This window comes from Lynx canadensis, chromosome C2 (assembly GCF_007474595.2).
Source record: "Lynx canadensis isolate LIC74 chromosome C2, mLynCan4.pri.v2, whole genome shotgun sequence".
NCBI lineage: Eukaryota > Metazoa > Chordata > Mammalia > Carnivora > Felidae > Lynx > Lynx canadensis.
In genome coordinates, this window is record NC_044311.2 from 2,027,169 (window position 1) to 2,049,099 (window position 21,931).

The window sequence follows — 21,931 nt, forward strand, 5'->3', positions numbered from 1 at the left end:
GAGCACGTGACGCGCAGGGCGGGGCCGCGGGGCCCGCCCCCTGCGCCCCCGCCCCCTGCGCCCCCGCCCGGCCGGCGCCCGGGTGCTCGGCGCGAGGCCTCTTGGCCTTCCACCCCGGGCGCGGGGCCCCGTCGCCCTGGTCACCTGGACGCCCCTCACCTGACCGGCTGCCCCGCCGGAAGAGACTTTGGTGGAGCTGCTTTGTTTCGGAGGCAGATTACACAGGTAATGCGTGGTTGTGAAGGGCTTTTGAAACTAACGAGAGCAAGAATTAAGTAAGAATAAAGCCTCGCTGACTCCCCGCGCACATAACCCCTGCTTCTCTCCTCGTTTATCTGCTTCCAGTGAAGTGTGCGTTATAACGTACTGTATTCTTAAGAATGGAAGCAAACCAGGGGCGCCCGGGTGGCTGTCGGCTGAGCCTCTGAGTCTTGGTTGCAGCTCAGGGCATGACCTCGTGGTTGGTGGTTTCTAGCCCCGTGTTGGGCTCCGCGCTGGCAGCATGGAGCCTGCTTGGGATTCTCTCTCTGCCCTTCCCCTGCTCATGCTCTCTCTCTCTCTCTCTCTCTCTCTCTCTCTCTCTCAAAATAAATAAAAAGAAAATAGAAGCGAACCGGACGCACTGTTATAAGCTACTTCTTTTAGATAAAAATCATCTTCGCATGCCCTTGCGTGTAGTCTACTCCACGTTAGTAAATCAATTGACAATTTGTTGGATGTGCTTAATATGGTTGAAGGCAACTTTCGATATCCTCACATCCAGCCCGTTAAATCTACGGAGGTTTGTCCAAAAGCCAATCCGGCATCTCCCTTTGGATGTCTAACAGGTATCTCAAACTGAATATAGGCCACAAAAGACTTTTGATCCAAATGTCATACTCCCTCTCCAGTGTTCCTCATCCCGGCAAAAGTTCCCACTTCCCCCTTGGTTGTTCAGGACCAAAACCTAGGAGTCAATCTCGATTCTCTCCTTTCCTCACGTTCTGGAATCTATCTTTCAATAAAACCTGAATCTGTCCTTTTGTCACTATCTCCACCTCACAGTCACCATCATCTCTTGCCTAAGGTAGTCTCTGTGCCACCTGTCTTCTCCCCTACAGCCTACACAAAAGCAGCGTTTTAGTGGCTTCTCACGGCACTTAGGAAAAAGATCCAAACTCTTCCTGGTGGGGGCCTTGCCTCCTGCACTGACTCACTTCATCTCCTACCACTCTTCCCCCTTCCAGTCCACACTAGCCACGCCTTATTTCCCCGGGTTCCTCAATCGTGTCCGACACTTTCCTGCTTAAGATTCAGCAATAGCTGCTTCCCTCATTTGGAATATTCTTCCTCCAGAACTCCGCATTGCCCACTTCTTTGCTTGAAACAGGTGGGTTGTCTCCTCAAATGTCATCTTCAGCGAAGCCTTCCCTGACCATTCAATCGGAAATATCTCACCCCAGTTACTTTCTCACCTCAGCCAACCTCTCTTATAACTGTCTTGTTTTCAAAATACCTAGTACCCCCTGAGATCATCTTATACAATTTTTGGTATATTAATTACTGCCCGTCTCTTCACCCTGGAATGCAAGATGTCTATCTTGTTCCCTCCTTATGTTCCTACTGTTTCGAACAGTTCCTGGCTTATAGTGGATGTTCAATAAATATTGATGATTGATTGACTGAATGAATGAACATCTGTTCTCAGACTGGATGAAGATACAAAAGAGAACATGACCTGTCAAAATGGAGAGTGTGATAGAAGAAGAAAAACTGTAATTACTGATACGTTTTATCTATTTTAACATAAAATATTCATATAAGTAGTAAAATATAAATGTACAGTTTTTCAAAAGTGAACACTTATGTAAATACCACCTAGGTCAAGAAATGGAACATTGCGAAAAGCAACGAAGAACTCATGTGTCCTTTCCCAATGTTAACCCCCCCCCCTTTTCCAAGCGACCACTATCTTAATATTTATAGAAAATGCTTTCTTGCTATTCTTTATATAATTTTATAATTCATTAATTCTCATTTCTATAATGTATTCCACTGAATGTGTACACAAGAATATATCCATTCCACTGTTGATAGGCATTTAGGTTATTTGGGTTATTTACTGTTTAGGACTATTTTATTTTATTTTATTTCATTTTTTAAGTGTTTATTTTTGTGAGAGAGAGAGAGAGAGAGAGAGAGAGAGAGACAGCATGAGTGGGGGGGGGGCAAAGAGAGAGGGAGACACAGAATTTGAAGCAGGCTTCAGGCTCTGAGCTGTCAGCACAGAGCCCGACGCGGGGCTTGAACCCATGAACTGCGAGATCATGACCTGAGCTGAAGTCAGCCACTTAACCAGGTGAGCCACCCAGGTTCCCAGGACTATTTTTATTTATTTATTGATTGATTGATTGATTGATTGATTCACTGATTCATTTATTCATTCATTCATTCATTTATTCATTTATTTATAATGTTTTTTCTTTTTTTTTTTTTTTTACTTTCTATGATTTATTTATTTTTTATAATTTACATCCAATTTAGTTAGCACATGGTGCAACAATGATTTCAGGAGTAGATTCCTTAGTACCCCTTACCCATTTAGCCCATCTCCCTTCCCACAACCCCTCCAGCAACCCTGTGTTTGTTCTCCATATTTAAGAGTCTCTTATGTCTTGCCCCCCTCCCTGTTTTTATATTCTTTTTGTTTCCCTTCCCTGTGTTCATCTGTTTTGTCTCTTAAAGTCCTCATATGAGTGAAATCATAGGATATTTGTCTTTCTTTGACTGACTCATTTCACTTAGCATAATACCCTCCCGTTCCATCCACGTAGTTGCAAATGGCAAGATTTCATTGTTTTTGATTGCTGAGTAATACTCCATTGTGTGTATATATATGTATATATACACATATGTATATATACCACATCTTCTTTATCCATTCATCCATCAATGGACATTTGGGCTGTTTCCATACTTTGGCTGTTGTTGATAGTGCTGCTATAAACATGGGGGTGCATGTGTCCCTTCGAAACAGCACACCTGTATCCTGTGGATAAATGCCTAGTAGTGTAATTGCTGGGTTGTAGGGTAGTTGTGTTTTTAGTTTTTGAGGAACCTCCATACTGTTTTGCAGAGTGGCTGCACCAGTTTCCATTCCCAATTGTTTGTTCATTTTTTGAGAGAGAGAGAGAGAGGCAGAGAGAGAGGGAGACACAGAATCCGAAGCAGACTCCAGGGTCTGAGCTGTCGGCACAGGGCCCGACGCGGGGCTGGAACTCACGAACCAGGAGGTCATGACTTGAGCCAAAGTCGGACGTTCAACCGACTGAGCCACCCAGGTGCTCCACCCCAAGACTATTTTAAAACAATGCAATTATGAGCATTTCTCCTTGTGCACGGGAGTACTCATTTCTCTGGATGAGGGTTTCTTAACCTTGGCAATTTCTTAACCTTGGCCAGTGGCATGGCCCCAGTTGTTTAAACCAAAAATGTTTCCAAGCGTTTCCATATGTTACTGGAGAAGAACTGCCCCCCCGTTGAGAATCATTGATCTAGGGTAAAGAACAAGCAGTAGAATTCCTGGTTTGTATACCTTTAGATTTACCACATGGTGGCAAAGTATTTTCCAAAGTACTTTCAAGAGAAGTGACTTGGAATTAGAGTAGAGAGCTCCAAGAATGGGTCCCTTGCAAGAACTGGTCTTCTCAGAAAGAATCCAGCTAGCCAAAAACTGACACAGGCAACATTTTTGGAACTCCGGAATCCAATCAAATACATGTGTCAAGTCGCAAGCGCCTCATGGGGGGAGAAGCAGCTGAATTTTGGTAGGAGGCACTGTGTAGTTTTTGCTTGCCTGCCTAGCATCCTTTATTCCTGAGCTCATCAGCAGCCTTGTGGACAATGGCCCATGTTCCTGGTACAATGTATTGGTGCCACGGAAAGCAACATGGACATCATTCTCCAAAACTGTGGTCGTGAATTTGACCTGTCTGGTGGTTGCTTAAGGGACCAGTGCAGAGACTGATCGTTATTTTACCTCAGTTTGGAGTGGCTTTCTGTGTGGCATCCAACAGAAGCATTTAAAGACATATGCTACCTGTTGCTGACTGGGGTAAGGAATGAAGGGTGAAGCAAATAGCATGACAGGCCCAAAGGCCTGGGTACGAGAAGTCTGAGGAGGAAGGTTCTGGGGAGACAAGATCAGTAAAGGACTACCGTGTGCACTGGGGGATCTGGAGGGCAGTGTGCATGCCCAGGGACAGACACATACTCAGAAAAGACCTGAGAGGACTCTAGACTTATAGCTCTGACTGATCTTTGGACTACATTTAAGTAGGAAGTGAAGGCTAAGGCAGAGTTGTCATCAGCTTGGCTTAGCATCGAAGGTGCATCCTAGCTCAGAGCCAATATGCAAAGACCCAGGAAGGTTTTGTTTGTTTTTTTTTTTTCTTTTCTTTTCTTTTTGTCTTTAGGCACTTAAGGAAATACATTCTGTCCCCTGGCTGCTGAGATAACAGAACAGAGACTTCAGTGAACATATGTGACAAGTAGTACAATCCTTTGCAAAAACAGTTTGGAAATGGAAAGCTGTGACCTTCAGTGATCCACACCAGAAACCCTGTGGGAAGGGAGAGAATCCGTAGAGATGGCATTTGTCATTTAGGGTTTGGGGGAGAAGTGGACAGGGTACAGAGATGATTTCTAAATGGTATGAGGTTTCTTTTTGAGGTGAGGAAAATGTTCTAAAACTGTGGTGATAGTGGCACGTATCTGTGAATGTACGAAAAACCACTGACTTGCACAGTTTACATTAGTGAAATGCATGCTATGTAAATTATATCTCAATAAAGCTGTTTTTTTTAAAGCTATGTTGTTGGCTCATACACATGCTTTTTTTATGTTTATTTTGAGAGAGAGTGTGTGTGTGCATGAGTGGAGGAGGGGCAGAGAGAGAGAGAGAGAGAGAGAGAGGGAGAGAGAATCCCAAGAAGGCTCCACACTGTGAGCACAGAGCCACAAACCATGAGATCATGACCTGAGCTGAAATCAGGAGTCAGACACTTACCTGACTGAGCCACCCAGGTGCCTCAGCTCATATACATTCTTACTCTAACATATTCCTGGTCATTTATCTTTGTATCAGTATGAACTATCCCTCTGGGTCCTGAGCTTTTCTCTTTGAATCCCATTTACTTTTCCCCCTGCTTTATTGGTGTATAATTGATAATTAAACATAATATGTATTTAAGATGTACAACTTCATGATTTGATTTGATATAGGTATACATTGTGAAGTAATCATAACAATCAAGTAAATTAACAGAGTCATTGCCTCAGAGTTACCATTTCCTTTTCTTTGTGTGTGTGTATGTGTGTGTGCTAAGAACATGTAGGATCTTGCCTCCTAGCAAAGTTTAAGTACACAATATGTTACCGTTAACTAGAATCACATTATTGCACATTAGCTCTCCAGAACTTACTCATCTTGCATAACTGAAACTTTGTGCCCCTTGACCAACATCTCTCCATTTGCCTCTACCCCCAGGCCTGGTAACCACCATCTATTCTCTGCCTTTACGTATCTGACCACTGATAGATGCCACATATAAGTGAGATCATACAGTATTTGTTTTTCTGCATCTGGTTTCTTTCAATTAGCATAATGCCCTCCAGGTTCATTTATGTGGTCATAAATGGCAGGATTTCCTTCTTTTTAAAGACCAAATAATATTCCATTGTGCAATATACAGATTTCCCTATCCTAAAAGTTTATATGGCTGTATTTATGTATATAATTGGGCTTTTTGTGACTGGCTTCTTTAACTTGGCACATTTTCAAGATTCGTCCAAGTTGTAGCATATATCAGTACTTCATTATTTTTTATGGCCAAATAATATTCCACTGAATGGACATACCACTTTTTGCTTATACATTTCTCTATTGACAGACATTTCAGTTGTTTCCATCTTTTGGCTATTGTGAGTAATGCTCCTATGGACATTCTTGTACAAGTTTTTGTAGGGACACATGTTGTCATCTGACTTAGGTATATGCCTAGGAGTAAAATTGCTAGATCATATGGATCAAACTCTATGGTTAAGCATTTGGGGGAGCATTTGTTTTCCAAAGTGGCTGCCGCATTTTAATTTCTACTTGTAGTGAATGAGGATTGTAATTTCTCCACAGCCTGTCAACACTTGTTCTTTTTTCTTTTTTCTTTCTTTTCTTTTCTTTTTTCTTTCTTTCTTTTTTTTTTTTTTTTTTTTTTTTTTTTTTTTTTTTTTTTTTTTAGAGAGAGAGGGAGAGAGAGCATGCATGTGGGGGAGAGGAAGAGGTAAGGAGAGAGAGAGAATGTTAAGCAGTCTCCATGCTGAACATGCAGGGCTCAATCCTATGACCCTGGGATCATGACCTGAGCCAAACTCAAGAGGCAGAGACTCAACCAACTGAGCCACCCAGATGCCCCAACACTTGTTATTATCTCACTTTTGATTCTAATCATCCTAGTGGGTGTGAAGTGATATTTCATTGTGGGTTTTTTTTTTAAGTTTTAAAAATTTTTTTAACGTTTATTTATTTTTGAGACAGAGAGAGACAGAGCATGAACGGGGAGGGTCAGAGAGAGGGAGACACAGAATCTGAAACAGGCTCCAGGCTCTGAGCTGTCCGCACAGAGCCTGACGCGGGGCTCGAACTCACAGACCGCGAGATCATGACCTGAGCCGAAGTCGGCCGCTTAACCGACTGAGCCACCCAGGCGCCCCTTAAGTTTTCAAAAAATATTGTAAGTACAATTCACTCTTCAAGATGAGTCTTGAACTCACAACCCCAAGTTCAAGTGTTGCATGCTCCGACTGAGCCAGCCAGGCCCCCTAAACTGTGGTTTTAATTTACATTTTCCTGATGACTAATGATGGCCAAGTATCTTTTCAAGTGCTTACTGGCACTTACTGGTTTTTTTGTATCTCCCTCGGAGAAATGTCTATTTATATCCTTTGCTCATTTCTTTCTTTTTTCTTTTAATGTTTATTTCTTTTTGGGAGAGAGACAGACAGACAGACAGAGAGAGACAGAGCACAAGCAGAGGAGGGGCACAGAGAGAGGGAGACACAGAACCCAAGGCAGGCTCTAGGTTCTGAGCTGTCAGCACAGAGCCCAACATGCGGCTCAAACTCACGGACTGCAAGATCATGACCTGAGCCGAAGTCGGCCGCTTAATCCTCAGGCACCCCTGCTCATTTCTAATCAAGGTAGCTGTCCTGTTTTCTTTTGTTGTAGGTGCTTTTGGTATCATATTTTAAGGATCTTTTCTCAAATCCAAGGTCATGAAGATTTATCTCTATGTTTTCTTCTAAGAGTTTTTAGCTTTTACATTTGGATCTTTGATCTATTTTGAGTTAATTTTTGCACATGACCTGAGGTAAGGGTCCAACTTCATTCTTTTGCATCTTGACATCCAGTTATCCCAACATCATTTCTTGAAAAGACTGTTCTTTTCCCCATTGAATGGTCTTGGCACCCTTTTGAATATCAGCAGACCACAGATGTATAGGTTTATTTCTGGACTCTCAATGTTATTCCATTAACAACAGAGCTTTAAATTACATATCACAAAAATTGACAAATGTGACTGAGATGCACATTTTTTCAAAGACACAAAATGTTCCCTTAATCAGGAAGGGCCACCATGGAGAGCTACAAAGCCTCCATACTATGCAACCATAAAGGGCATTAGTCACATAAATTAGGACAGAATTAGTACCCCCAGAGTTGTGCAACATGATATCCCTGCCCAAAATTAATCATAGTGGGACATCAAGGATGTTGTTTGAAATTCTTTAAAAAACCCTACTGACTCTATTCACTGACCATGGTACAATAAAATTAGACAAATGACAAAACATAACCATAAATTGAAGACCTAACAGGCAGATTTGAATCAATCATGGTTGAGGGATGAAATAAAACTTGAAATAAAAATGTTTAGAACTAAACAAAATGAAGTAATATGGATGCATACTTGTGGGTATCAGCCGATGCTGTAGGTAGAGGAAATGTTATTATCATTGAATCATTAAGTAAAAAACAAAACAACTAAAACAAAGCAGAAGAAACTAGAAAAAATACACAAACCTAAAGTACATTGAAGAGGGGCTCCTGGATGACTCCATCAGAAGAGCATGTGACTCTTGATCTCGGGGTCACGAGTTTGAGCCCCATGTTGGGTGTAGAAATTACTTAAATAAATAAAACTTAAAGAAAAATTATGTTGAAGAAAAAACTAGTAAAAATGAAGGAAGTTTAAGACGACAAAGGACAAATCACAGGTTAGGAGAATATATTTGCAAAAAAACACATCTGATGAAGAACTTGTAACCAAAATATACAAAGAACTTTTAAAATTCAGTAAGAAAACAATCCAATTTAAAAATGTGCAAAAGATCTGAACAGACACTTCACCAGAGACTACATGCAGAAGGCAAATAAGCTTATGAAAAGACGCTCAACATCATATGCTGTACAGGAATTGCAAATTAAAACAACAATGAAATACCACTGTATACCTAGTAGAATGGTTAAAGGCTAATGGAGATGCAGAGCAACAGGAACTGTTGGGAACGTAAAGTGGTAAAGCCACTTCGAAGACAGGTTAGCAGGGTTTTTTTGTGTGTGTGTGTTTTTTTTTTAATGTTTATATTTGAGAGACAGAGCATGAGCAGGGGGGGGCAGAGAGAGAGGGAGACCCAGAATCCGAAGTGGGCTCCAGGCCCTGAGCTGTCCGCACCGAGCCCGAAGCGGGGCCTGAACTCATGAACCGTGAGATCATGACCTGAGCCGAAGTCGGACACTTAACCGACTGAGCCTGGCGACCCCAGGTTAGCAGTTTCTTATAAAACTAAACATACTTGGGGCGCCTGGGTGGCGCAGTCGGTTAAGCGTCCGACTTCAGCCAGGTCACGATCTCGCGGTCCGTGAGTTCGAGCCCCGCGTCGGGCTCTGGGCTGATGGCTCGGAGCCTGGAGCCTGTTTCCGATTCTGTGTCTCCCTCTCTCTCTGCCCCTCCCCCGTTCATGCTCTGTCTCTCTCTGTCCCAAAAATAAATAAAAACGTTGAAAAAAAAATTAAAAAAAAAAAAAATAAAACTAAACATACTCTTACCATATGACCCAGCAATTCTACTCTTTGGTATTTACCGCAATGAGTCAAAAGTGTATGTCCACACAAAAACCTGCATAATTATTCATTATTGCCCAAACTTGGAAGCAATGAAGACATACTTCAGTAGATGAATGAATGGTACTGTGTTACATCTCTTCAACGGGATATTATTAGCATAACAACAAATGACCTCTCAAACCATGAGGAGACATCAAAGAATCTTTACTGTCTATTGGTAAGTGCAAGAAACCAATCTGACAGCTTACGTACTGTAAGACTTCAAGTACATAACATTCTGGGAAACGCAGAAGAGTAAAGACAGTTAAAAGATCAATGGTTGTCAGGAGTGCGGGGGAGCACAGGGGATTTTTAGTGCAGTGAAATGATTCCGTACGGTACTGTGATGGTGGACAGATGTCATCCGTTTGTCAAACCCTTAGAACTACACAGTACAAAGAGAGACACCTTTATTATGCTAAGTGATGTAAGTCAGACACAGAAAGACAAATACCAAACGGTCTCACTTATATGTGGAATCTAAACAAAATAAACCAGCCAAAGAGCAGAAACAGACACGTAAATAAAGAGAGCAAATAGGTGGTTGCCAGGGGGGAGGATGGGGGGATGGGCAAAATAAGTGAAAGGGAATGGGAGGTACAGGCTTCCAATTATAGAATGAGTAAGTCATGGCAGGGAAGGTCACAGTATAGGGAACACAGCATTGTGTGGTGACAGAGGGTGGCCACACTCACGGTGAGCACAGCATAAAGTATAGACTTGCCCAATCACCGTGTCGCACATCTGAAACTAATGTAACTTGTGTGTCAACCATACCCCAATTGGAAAAAAAAAAAAAAAAAAGACTAAACCCTAATGTAACCTATAGACTTTAGTTAATCATAATGTATTGGTTCATCGGTGGTAACAAATTACCACAGTAATGCAAGATGTTCAGAATAGGGGAAATTGTGAGGGAATGGCCTGGGGTGGGGTGGGGTTGGGCAGGAGATAGAAAATATATGTGAACTCTGTGCCGTCTGCTCAATTCTTCTGTAAACAAAAGAGCTCTAAAATATTAAAGTCTCTTAATTAAAAAAAAAAAGTCAGAAATTCATCACAGGGAGAAAAATAGAGTTGAAGAGAACCAGAATGTGTTTTTTTTTTTTTTGAGAAAATTAGTAAAATAGTTAACTCCTGATAATATTGATCAAGTCAAAAAGGGAGGTGGGGGTGCCTGGGTGACTCAGTTGGTTGGGCATGCGACTTCGGCTCAGGTCATGATTTCGTGGTCCGGGAGTTCGAGCCCTGCGTCGGGCTCTGTACTGACAGTTCAGAGCCTGGAGCCTGCTTGGGACTCTGTGTCTCCCTCTCTCTCTGCCCCTCACCCACTTGCACTCAGTCTGTCTCTGTGTCTCAAAACTAAATAAACATAAAAAAAAATGTTTTTAAGGGAGAAAGTGCACATAAAAACATTACAGGCATTTTATGAGAAAAACAATAGATAATACCAGGAATAATTTTGCACTAATAAATTTGAAACCTCAGATGAAAATAGTCATTTTTCTCTGAACTTGCAAATTTCAAAAATAAATTGTAAACTTCAAAAAAAAAAGTAAAGGAAATGTAGAAAACATAAAAAGGCAACTAACCACGTGAGAAATGGAAAAATCTAGGAAACTTCCCAAATGTATCAAATGATGTTACAGACAGGTTTTGCAAAAAACTTCAGGGAAGAGAAAAATGCTATCTTATATAAAATACTCCAGAGCCCAGAAACCATGGAACACTAACTTATGTTGTGAGTTTGGAAGAATCTTGTCACGAAAGTTAGACCCACGTAGACAGCAAAACAGTAGCCACTAAGCAGAAGGCAGGCTCACTTATACACACAGGTGTGAAAATCCTCACTATTAGTGTGAGCACATCAATTCTAGCAAAGTGGCAAAGCGCTAACGGTCATCAGGCTTCCCTCACCGAATGCAAAAGTGATCTGGCCGGCCTGGCTTTCGCTAGCCATTCGAGAAGGCTCGCACTGACCGCCCCTGGGGGTGCACATAGGGAGGAAGCCGTGGGGTGCTGGTCTGGAGGGGGGCGGTATGTGGAGTGGGGGTAGGGTCGGGAGGATACCTACAGCCCAGGTGGGGGGATCCACAAGTGAGTCATCCCCAGCAACGTGTGGGCAGCCTCCCCAGCGGAGTCCGCAAGGCAGCCAGTGGGTTCTGTGTCGTGGAGGGTCCCGCGTGCCGTTCTGCCAGCCTCTTTGTCCCCCAGCGACCCGAGCTGGAGAGCAGGCCTCAGGATTCTGGACGGAGCCGGAAAGGAGCGGCCTCTCCGCAGCCGCTCACACGCTCTCACTCTCTCCTGTGGGAGAAATCACCGGCTGGGAAGTTTTCTCTTGCACTGAGCTGTGCCCCCGTAGGAGAGATGTGGGCGACACAGGGGAAGTGAAGCTGTTCCTCTTACCCTCTCCAGCGCCTCTAATCCCAAATATGTATTTTTTCCTCCAACGGTGCCGGACTTCTGCACTCTCATCCATGGCTGATGACCAATGTTTATGTTCTTTGGGAGAAGGAGGTAGAAACTCCCATTCCACCGCTCACTGATGTCACTCTCCACTGTCTCTTCCTAGGATTCTATTAGACACACCGTGGGACTTCTGGGTCTGTTCGCCATATGAGGCAATACAAGATTGATCTCCCCCCCCCCCCATATTTTCCATCTTTTACCTCACTGTGCTGTGTCCCAAGAGATATTCTCAGCTTGACCTTCGGTTCTCTAATGATTCTTTGGCCGTGTCCAGTCTGTTATTCAACCCATCTATTGGGCTTTTTGCAAATTCCAACAGCTATGTGTTGTATTTTCAAAATCTTTTTTAGTTTTTTTTTTCTCTCACAGCTGACTCTTCACATTTTTTAGTGATTTTACATTTTTTAAAATGATTTTTAGACTTCTGAAGGGTTGCAAAGATAGGACAGAGTTGTTACATCTTTCCCTTTAATGCTGACGTCTCACACAACCAGGGGGCAATTATCTAAACTAAGAAATTACCGCTGCTACCTTACTATTAACTGAACTGCAGCTTTATTCAGATTTCGCCAGTTTTTCACCGATGTCCTTTTTCTGTTCCAGCATCAAATCCAGGACCTCACGTTGCATTTCCTTGACCTGCCTTATCGGTGTCCTCCAAATTGTGACAGTTCCTCAGTCATCTCCAATCTTTCATGACCTTCATACTTTTTCAAGAGTACTGATCAGGTATTTTTGAGAACATTCCTCAATCTGTGTTTGTCTGATACTTTCTCGTGATTCTACTGAAGTCGTAGATTTTGGGGAAGAATACAACAAAGCCTGTGGTTCCTCCTCAGTGCATGGCAGAAGAGAGTTCATGTCAATAAGTCTTATTGGGGTGACGTTAGGGGCACCCAGTCGTTTAAGCATCTGACTTTGGCTTAGGTCACGATCTCGTGGTTCGTGGGTTCAAGCTCCGCGTTGGGATCTGTGCTGACAGCTCAGAGCCTGGAGCCTGCCTTAGATTCTGTGCCCCTCTCTCTCTGCCCCTTCCCTGCTCATGCTCTCTTTAAAAAAATTTTTTTAAAGTAAGTCTCACTGAGGTGACGTTAAAGCTGATCATTTGGTGCGGGTGGTGTTGGCCAGGTTTCTCCACTGTATAGTGACATTTCCCTTTGTAGTTAATACATATCTTGTGGAGACATACTTTGAAGATATGCAAATATTGTTTTTCTCCTGAAACGTTTGCCAACTAATTATAGTATTTATGGGCAGATAGTCTTGCAGCTAGTGTGACTGTGGTGTTCTAACTGTGATGGTGGTTTTTCTCCTCCCTCACTCCTTTTACACTTATTATTGACATTCTTCTGCAAGAACGAGTTGTTCCTTGGGGGCCTGGGCGGTTCAGTCGGTTAAGCGTCCAACTTCGGCTTGGGTCGTGATCTCTCAGTTTGTGAGTTCGAGCCCCGCATCAGGCTCTGTGCTGACTGGTCAGAGCCTGGAGCCTGCTTCGGATTCTGTGTCTCCCTCTCTCTCTGCCCCTCCCCTGCTCGTGCTCTGCCTCTCTCTCTCTCTCTCTTAAAATAAACATTAAAAAAAGAAAAGAGTTGTTCCTTCTCCCCAGTTAATTTATTTATTCAATTCAATTATTTGCTATGTTGTTAGCTGTGTGATGCCTTTGAGTAGCCATTACCAAATTTTATGCAAGTTTTTAAACTGTTCTTGTGCTTCAGAAAGAGACTAATCTAACTTATTTCACCATTACCAGAAATGAAAACTCCCTTAAACATTTCCTGTTTATGTCCCACAGATAGAGGTAGATATCATAGCTATAAATACAGATAGATAGATAGATAGATAGATAGATAGATAGATAGATAGATATGCTATAGATAAATATGCATAGGTGGTATTGGTATTGAGTACATTTTATTAAATGAGTGATATCATAACTGTACTCAGTAAATGTCTTTGTTTTCTCAACAAGTATGGCACAGGCTTCCATATTAAAACATACAGATCTTCCTCATTCTTTTCTGAATAATACCCACCAAACTCAGAATGATGGACAGGGAGGATCGTAAGGGTTTGCCTTTTGACGTGATTAGTAGTCAAAGGGTACCTCGGATTTTATATAACATTTTCATTATGTTATAAGGTGAATGAATTTGTTTTGAGTTGCATAATTAAACATTTGAAAAATGAGTAGCTATGCTGGTGGAAAGGGCATTTTGTAGTAAGAACAGAAAACCTTTAGGTAAGGGAGCGTCACTTTTCCAGACAACTTCTTTGGCATTTGGGGACTGTATTTAACATACTGTGTTTATGTTTTTTAAGATTTTATTTTTTAAGTAATGTGTGCCCCCAAAGTGGGGCTCCACCTTACAGCCCTGAGACCAAGAGCCTCATGCCCCACCCACTGCAACAGCCAAGCGCCCCTAACATACTGTGTTTACAGTAACTTTTTCTCGGCAGCATTTCAAAACATCCTCCTCCTCCTCCTCCATTTCTTCCTCAGTAATTTGGTCAATATCACCAGCTAATCAATCCGTATAATCTGTTCACTGATAACAGAATCTTTTGCTCTGAATACTGAGTCATTCTTTCCATCTGTTTTTCCCTTTTGCTTTGTAAGCAAACATTGTGCATTTTTGTGGGACCTGGAAGCTGGAGTTAAGAATTGTTTTGTTTTTTCATATGAATGGAGATGGAGTTCCTTAAAAACCAAGTCCAAATAGCTTTTATCTGCTCATTTCTTCATACACAGACTATTTTGCAGGGCCCTCTTAAAAGTCAGACAAGAAAATGTGCGTCTTAAAATATAATATAATGAAAAACAGCGGGCTTCTAGTTATTCTCCCAAAGGTTTTCCTACCCTTTCTAATAAATTAAAGCAAGCTTGGCCACCTTTTCATGGATGGCATAGAAGGTAAACAGGGCGTGACTAGCGATCTAAGATGTAAATAATGCAAACCTTCTCAGAGCAGGGATCTTTTTCTGCAGGGTTTAGTCTGCCATTAAGTCAATGTCTGGGGGGGCTACGTACCCATGCAGCATCTCCCACGCTGTGGCCGTCCCCTCTTAATCCCAATCCAGCTTCATCCCTAGACTTTGGCAGTCAACCTCCTCCAACTGGAATGTTCCTTGAGACTGCTTCTTGACTTCTTGTTTTCCTATCACTTGTTCATTGGGTGAGTGAGTGAGTGAGTGAGTGAGTGAGTGAGTGAATAGAAGCTCATTAATTTGCTCGTGGTCATAGTACTACCGAGGGGCAGAACCCTTTTGTTTCTCTGTTCGGCACTCTGCTACCCACTGTAGAAAGTAAGAGAGACACAAAATTAATCCCTCTCCTTTTGCTGACTCCCTATGTGGGTCCAAGTCAATTCTAGTTACGTGCCTGGAAAACCGTCTCGTGTATTTTCCTATAAATGTATCTGTACTGTCATTTGTGGATGACTTAGTTATTGTTGATTTGCTAACTCAGCAATGAGTGGTTTTAGCTTCTGTTACATGATATTAAAATGAGACAATATTTGCACATAGCTTGACACACATCTTCAGACTGAAGCCTCAGATGAATAACAAATATTGAAAGAAGATGAGTTGGTATGTTGAACAAAAGGAATATATGGACTGCGATAAAAGCACACGTTTGTTTTTACCTCCCACTGTTCCTCTGAACATTATTTAATGGAGATAATTGTCCCTGTCCCTCAGCTCCCTGTGGGTCCATGATTTGTTTTCCACTTTAAGGTAAAGGTCCCACCACACTTAAATTTACAAATAGTTTTGTTTCAGAAAGTGGCACTAGACACTTAATCAAATACACGGTCTTGCTTGGCATCGTCTTCTCTCCTCCTGTTTTGGCTCCCATGTCCCTGTGGAGGCCTCTCTCTTTGGGGATCGCTCATAGCTCTTTTCTCAGCTCTTGGACAGCTTACACAAACCTCTGTCCTCTTGTTGAAGTCTCCTCGCCCTTCCAGACAGCCTTGTGTGACAGGACCAAGACAACTCCATGCCAACTCTTTCCAGCAGGGCCAACATTTGGTCCCACAGTCTGACAACTTTGGGAGTGTGGGGATAGAGGCTCCAGCCTGGCCAACAGGAGGCACTCCAAACACAAAGAACCACCACACATGAGGAAAGAGGCCACTGGACCCACTCATCTCTCCCTTGCTGGGGTTCACTAAACAACAAATGTAGGGCAACGGAATAATTAACCCAGCAAGTTGATGGCAGACTAAGAGGGGAATCCAGCCTTCTGATGGCTAGGCATCTTGGGCCCTTCTGTCACACTGTTTTTTGAAGCAAATGTTAAAATATCCATGCCTTTGCTACACTTCGGTAAGATACAGGATCAACATATGGACTAAGATGCGAGATGTTTAACATGTCACATCATTAGACCAAGTTTTTTCCTGGCTTGTCCCCATGTTCCATGTATTTGATGACCATTCTTGTGGAAACAAAGGTTTGGGTGCATAGCTCAACAAGTACAGGCATACCAGTGGTTCCAAAAGAGTCTATTGATAACACACGGACTATCTGGAGGAGGTCTAGGATGAACGGCCCCCAGAATAGCAGTCGTCTTGTTTAATGGCTGAGGGCCACCCTGGAAATTTGACCAAGAGATGCCCCGCTTTCCCAGAGCAAGAGGGTGTGGTTCAGCAGTTCCTCTGTGATCTTTAAGGAAGTGAGGCTCTTGATGTCAGACATGATAGGAGACTGGAGTATATTTAGCCTTCCTGCTACCACAAATTTGTCCTTGCTCAGCTCTCCTACCCTTTATTGGGCACCTTCTGTGCCATGTACTGAGCTAGAAGCTGCAGGTGTAAAGGAAGTCACAGCCTTTGCCCTCAAGTAGTTTGCAGAGCAAGGCAATGAGCTAAAGTACCACGTATTATTAGAAATTATTATGGATAATCACTTTATCTGTAGAAAGTTTTTTGATTTACCAAGTAACCCGATCTAAAAACCCTGTACGTCAGGTGGCCTTATCATGTCTATTTTATAGGCAAACAAACTGAGACGGAAGATGTAAAGTGATGTCTCCAGGATGGATATGAAGTTGCAAAAGTCAAACTTAAACTCAGTTCTGCTGACTCCTTTCCCGAGTTGTCCCTCTCAGTGGCGTGTGCATCTCAATAAGGATCAGTCTTCCGTGAAAGCTGCAGGATTCAAACCAGGGACTCCCGGAGATATTTAGGAGATTGGAGCGCTGGAGCCCTCCCAGGGTCCCTGAAAACCCAGCACAGCAGCAACCTGTGGGTAATACTCCCCTGGGAACAAGTCTCACCCCTCACCCTGAGGGGTAGCCCTGCAGCCGCCTCCTTGGCCGCCTGGAATGGCCTTCCTGCCAAGTCCAAAGACTGTCTTCCTCTGGGGCCAGGGCTTCTGAATTGCTTTCTGTGGGCTCATTCCTACTTTTCATTAGATTAGGTGCAAACACTCTGAGTAAACAAGATAAAAATTCCCTAGCGTCGGCAGCCCAGTGCTAACGGCTACACCCTGGATGATTTTCTTTTAGTTAATAATTCAATTGCCAAAAATGTCGGTGGGGGGGGGGGGGGGGGGGGGGGGGGCTTGGCAGGGACTTGCCTGCAGCTGCAAGTCAACTTCAGACCCCAGAGGAACTTGAAAGAACTACCAGTGCCCACAATGGTTCTTCAGTGCAGCCTGTGTTTACTCAGGACCAGCCCACAACCTCCATAGCCCCAGAGGCGGCCTGCATGTAAATGCTCCATTGTGCAGTGATTTGGGGGTCATGTGGCTTCAGGCTGGTGGCAGATGATTTGTGAGGCTGCTTCAGATCCATCAGGTTTGAAATTCGACATTGACCGGTATGTTTTGCTTTTACGCTCATTCATTCCTCCTTCCATTCATCAAAGCTTAATTAAATGCCTACTGTGTGCTAGGCGCTGTACTAGCTACCAGCTATAGGAAAACATAGAAGGACATGGTCATTGCCCTAAAAAAAAAGATGATAAGGAGAGACCTGTGCAATCCCTTGACAAGTTCCCTATTCTACTCCGAGCATTAACGTGACCCTTGTCATGCTCTCTTCTTGGGATCCTCTGATGAGTTAAACTCAACAGATTGGGGTATATGATTAATTCATCACACATAGGTACTTCATAGAACCAGGTACTTCCCAAGGCAGCAAAGTTAACAACACAGAAAAACATGGTTTCTGTCCTCGAGGATATTCAGACTAGTGGGAGAGAGGGATCTGCCGGGCAACGGTTGCATTAAGGAGCCATAATTAGTAAGAGACAACCGTTCAGGCTATGGTGTAAGCACAAGGGAGAGAGTCTTGGGTGGAGGGACTGGACCAAGTTACAAAGAGGACTCTACAGACGAGACGATGGTACTGATTCAAGAAAGATGAGCAGGTGTTCATCCAGGTGGGCTGTGGGAAACGCAGGGTCCCCAATACCATGGACAGTATCTCATTCATTCTTTCATCAGACATTTATTGAGCGCCCATTATGTGCCAGGCACTGGAATAGGTACTGTAGTAGACATTAGCAATACACAGAATGGCAAGACCCCTGGAAACTTATTCTCCAGAGGAAGGGATAGACCTATAAATATAGAACCACAATACAGTGACCTAAGGTGTGCAGTCAGAAGGTGTTCAAGAGGTTACTTATGGTTTCTTTCTCATACCTGGACACAGAGTGTCAACATTAGAGTCTGCCTTTCTAGAACTTAACCCTAATTTAATAGGAAGAAGTGTTTACAGGGTATACAAGAGGCAACATGGTACGAAGGTAAGAGTGGGGATTTCGGAATCGTATACAGTTGTGTTCAAATCCCACTTTTGCCAAGCTAGCTGTATGACCTTGGGCAATTTGCATAACCTACGTAGAAAAAAGGCTCCATCTTCTCATCTGCAACCTGTCTATGGTTGTTGCAAGGATTAGAGATAATCTATATTATTAAAGTGCCTGGTTATCATAGGTGATCAGTAAAAGGCAATTACTTCTTAGTGCACAAATAACATTGAGAAGTGAATTTCCAGTACCGAAGTGAGACGTTAAGGCTGATCATTATTCATTACTTCACTGTTAAGAAAACTATGATCAGTGTTTGACCTTCTGACTCCATATGACCAGGAGAAATCTGGACCTAACAAAATATAGATGAGGCCAGGTATGCTAATTCAATTTTTGAACCTTCAGTGGTTATTCCAAGAGATCCTACTTAATGATCCAGGCCATTAGAGTCCTTGGTCAGATTTTAGACAGAAAACCAACTTTCTCTCTCTACAACCGAGACAACAAGTTGGACAGTATAGACTAGTCTATGGATTTTCTAGGGATTGGAGCGTAGCCAGACATCTTTTTGAATGCGTGAACTCTGAAATACCTTAACCAAAGCAAAATATTTTGAATGTAAACAATGGACTCTCAGGGAGGGTCTAAGCTCATTCCATTTCTCGTGTACAAATTTAAGTAGCACGGAATGTTTACAAGTGCTGTGTTTATATGTGATTATGGGAAACTAGGGGACGAGGAGACCTGAGAAGAGAAGAGGGGGAGAGACGAGCAGAAGGTGGCTGCAGAATATCGCACAGTGTCTAGTAGGACTGCTAAAAATAGGGAAATCTAATACTCCGTTTTAAGTGGTTCGCATTTATGCAAAAATATCCTCTCTCTTTTCTAAATCCTTTGATTAAAAGGGCTATTTTGTAGGCAAAGCTTTAAGTGAATAGTTTGGGCAAAAATAAAGAAAACGGTACTCCAACATGAATTCCACATTTGAATGGACACTAGGCTGGAAATAAAGTGACAGCCACTTTCTGTAAATCAGCAGCAGGGGCAGGGATTCAAAACCCAGGTGTCTCAGAAAAGTTCAGAAACTTTTGGGTGGACTTTGGACTTTTCACAGACACTTGTGACTTTGTGAAATTAACATGTGTTAAGTAAAGCCAGAGAGAAGTTTATTGCTTGCAGGTCCCGAAGTAAGTACCTGGCCGTGCCTCAGGGGACCACGTGGAAAGGTCAAGGCGGGGTGCAGGCAGAGAGCATTCTGGATGTTATTTTTTCTCCCCTATTCACTATCTCTTTGTCTTTTCACCGTCCTCACTGGGAGATTTCTCAGCTTTATCTTCAAGGCCATCTACTGAGTTTTCCGTTTCTGATCTTACGGTGGTCTCTAAATATTCCTTTTTGGGAGGGGGAGGGTTGTAAAAGCAATCTAGCCGAGTAAATATGTAAAGATCTAACTGACTTTATTAAATGATTCATGAATGATTCAGGAACTAGACCGGCAGCATCCCACCTAGAAGGTTTTTATAGGAAGGAGGGTGGGGCACGAAGTTATTAGCAAAGGAAAAGAAAGGGTTGTTTGAGGCAAGGTCACCTTTCCTTAGGGGAAAGGGCAAGGGTCTTATTAGGTAGATAACCTCATCTTGTTTTAAGTGGGTGGAGAAGGCATCTGTGATAGATTCCTCATAGATGCTGATCAGAAAATTCCTGACTGACCAATTAAGACTACATTTGGGGGAGGTTGAAACTGCAGTTAGGTATTAGGTTCAGATTTGGTGACTTGACTTAAGAGATGCCATTTGGGGCTGATGGTTTTCTTTTCAGCAGGGTAGAACACTTTCTTTCTTTCTTTCTTTCTTTCTTTCTTTCTTTCTTTCTTTCTTTCTTTCTTTCTATGTTTATTTGTTGTGGCGATAAAGACAGAGCGTGAGTGGAGGAAGGGCAGAGAGAGAGGGAGACACAGAATCTGAAGCAGCCTCCAGACTCTGAGTCTTATCTTCACGAGGGCAGTAAGGTTATTGTGTTGAAGTTTCCTTTTCCCTGCATTGTCTCTGTCTTTTCTGGGTTTTACTTCTCCTCCTCCTCTTCCTCCCCATCCTCCTCCTCCTCCTCCTCCTCCTCCTCTTCCTCCTCCTCCTCCTCTTCCTCCTCTTCCTCCTCCTCCTCCTCCTCCTCTTCCTCCTCCTCCTCCTCCTCTTCCTCCTTCCTCTCCTCCTCCTCCTCCTCCTCCTCTTCCTCCTCCTCCTCCTCTTCCTCTTCCTCCTCCTCCTCCTCTTCCTCCTCCTCCTCCTCCTCCTCCTCCTCCTCTCTTCCTCCTCCTCCTCTTCCTCCTCCTCCTCCTCCTCCTCCTCCTCTTCCTCCTCCTCCTCTTCCTCCTCCTCCTCCTCCTCCTCTTCCTCCTGGGTCACCTTCTTCCTTTCCTGGTGTCTCTCCCAAGTCGTGAAGGGAATGAACCACAGACCTGTTGCTCAGCCAGTTCCTTTGCTGCATTCACAGCACGCCGGACCTCTTATTCCATCAAAGCGAGGACCAAAGGGCATTGATAGTATTATCCCCATTTAACAAACAAGGATGAGAAACTCAGCCCGTAAACAGCTCCCCGTGGTCATGGCATCTGGTAAAGCAGGAGGCTCTCACACGGCTAGCCTCGAGTTCTCGTCCCCATTGTGATCCCATGGACAAGGTCCCTTAGCCAAACAGCCCTCCTTACCGTGGGGACCAGGCATAGTGTCTGCTTTTCTCTGAGTAGTGGAGAGTTCCAGTTCCCCACCAGCCTGAGGAAATTATTCAAACAGGACAATCACATCCTCCCAGGAGGATCAGAGAACACCTGACCTTCTTGTTACCTCAAAGCCTACGTCCCTTAGCCCCTACTTGTTCACTTCGTTCCCAAATGACCCTGCATGGCATGCGGGGTCCTTCTCCCCTACGCTGTGAGTGTAAGTGACTATTAAACCACTACTGGGATGCCCGGGTGGCTCAGTCAGTTACGCACCAGACTTTGGCTCAGGTCACGATCTCATGGTTCCTGAGTTCGAGCCCTGCTCCCTCGGGCTCTCTTCTGCCAGCTCGGAGCCTGCCTCAGACCTTCTGTGTCTCTCTCTCTGCCCCTCCCTCGCTCGCTCACGTGCTTGCTCTCTCTCTCAAAAACAGATAAACATTAAAAAAAAAAAACAAACCTGCTGTCAATCTTACCTGTCTAGTGTTGGGGATCATGTGTTCAGCCATCCTCATAACTTTAGGGAGAAAAAATAATAAAATAAAAGAATGATCCCAGGGGATTAAAAGTAGGAAATCCGAAAGAAGAGGGGCTCCTTGGTGGTTCAGTCGGGTGGTCACCCAACTCTTGATTTTGGCTTAGGTCATGATCCCAGGGTCGCAGGATCCAGCCCCTTGTTGGACTCCACACTGAGTGTGGAGCCTGCTTAGGATTCTCTCTCCTTCTCTCTCTCTCCCCTGCCCCCCACGGCCCCCACCCACCATGCCCCACCGTGCATGTTCACAAGCA

At 43.6% G+C, this 21,931-nt stretch overlaps 1 long non-coding RNA gene across 1 annotated transcript; it reads left to right on the plus strand.

Annotated features, from left to right (window-relative positions):
* Positions 1-139: 139 nt before the first annotated feature.
* LOC115524182 lies at positions 140-17,125 on the plus strand. The gene is made up of 3 exons (XR_003971968.1): positions 140-225; positions 12,272-12,397; positions 16,665-17,125. It is a non-coding gene; the product is annotated as an uncharacterized LOC115524182 (long non-coding RNA).
* Positions 17,126-21,931: the final 4,806 nt, after the last annotated feature.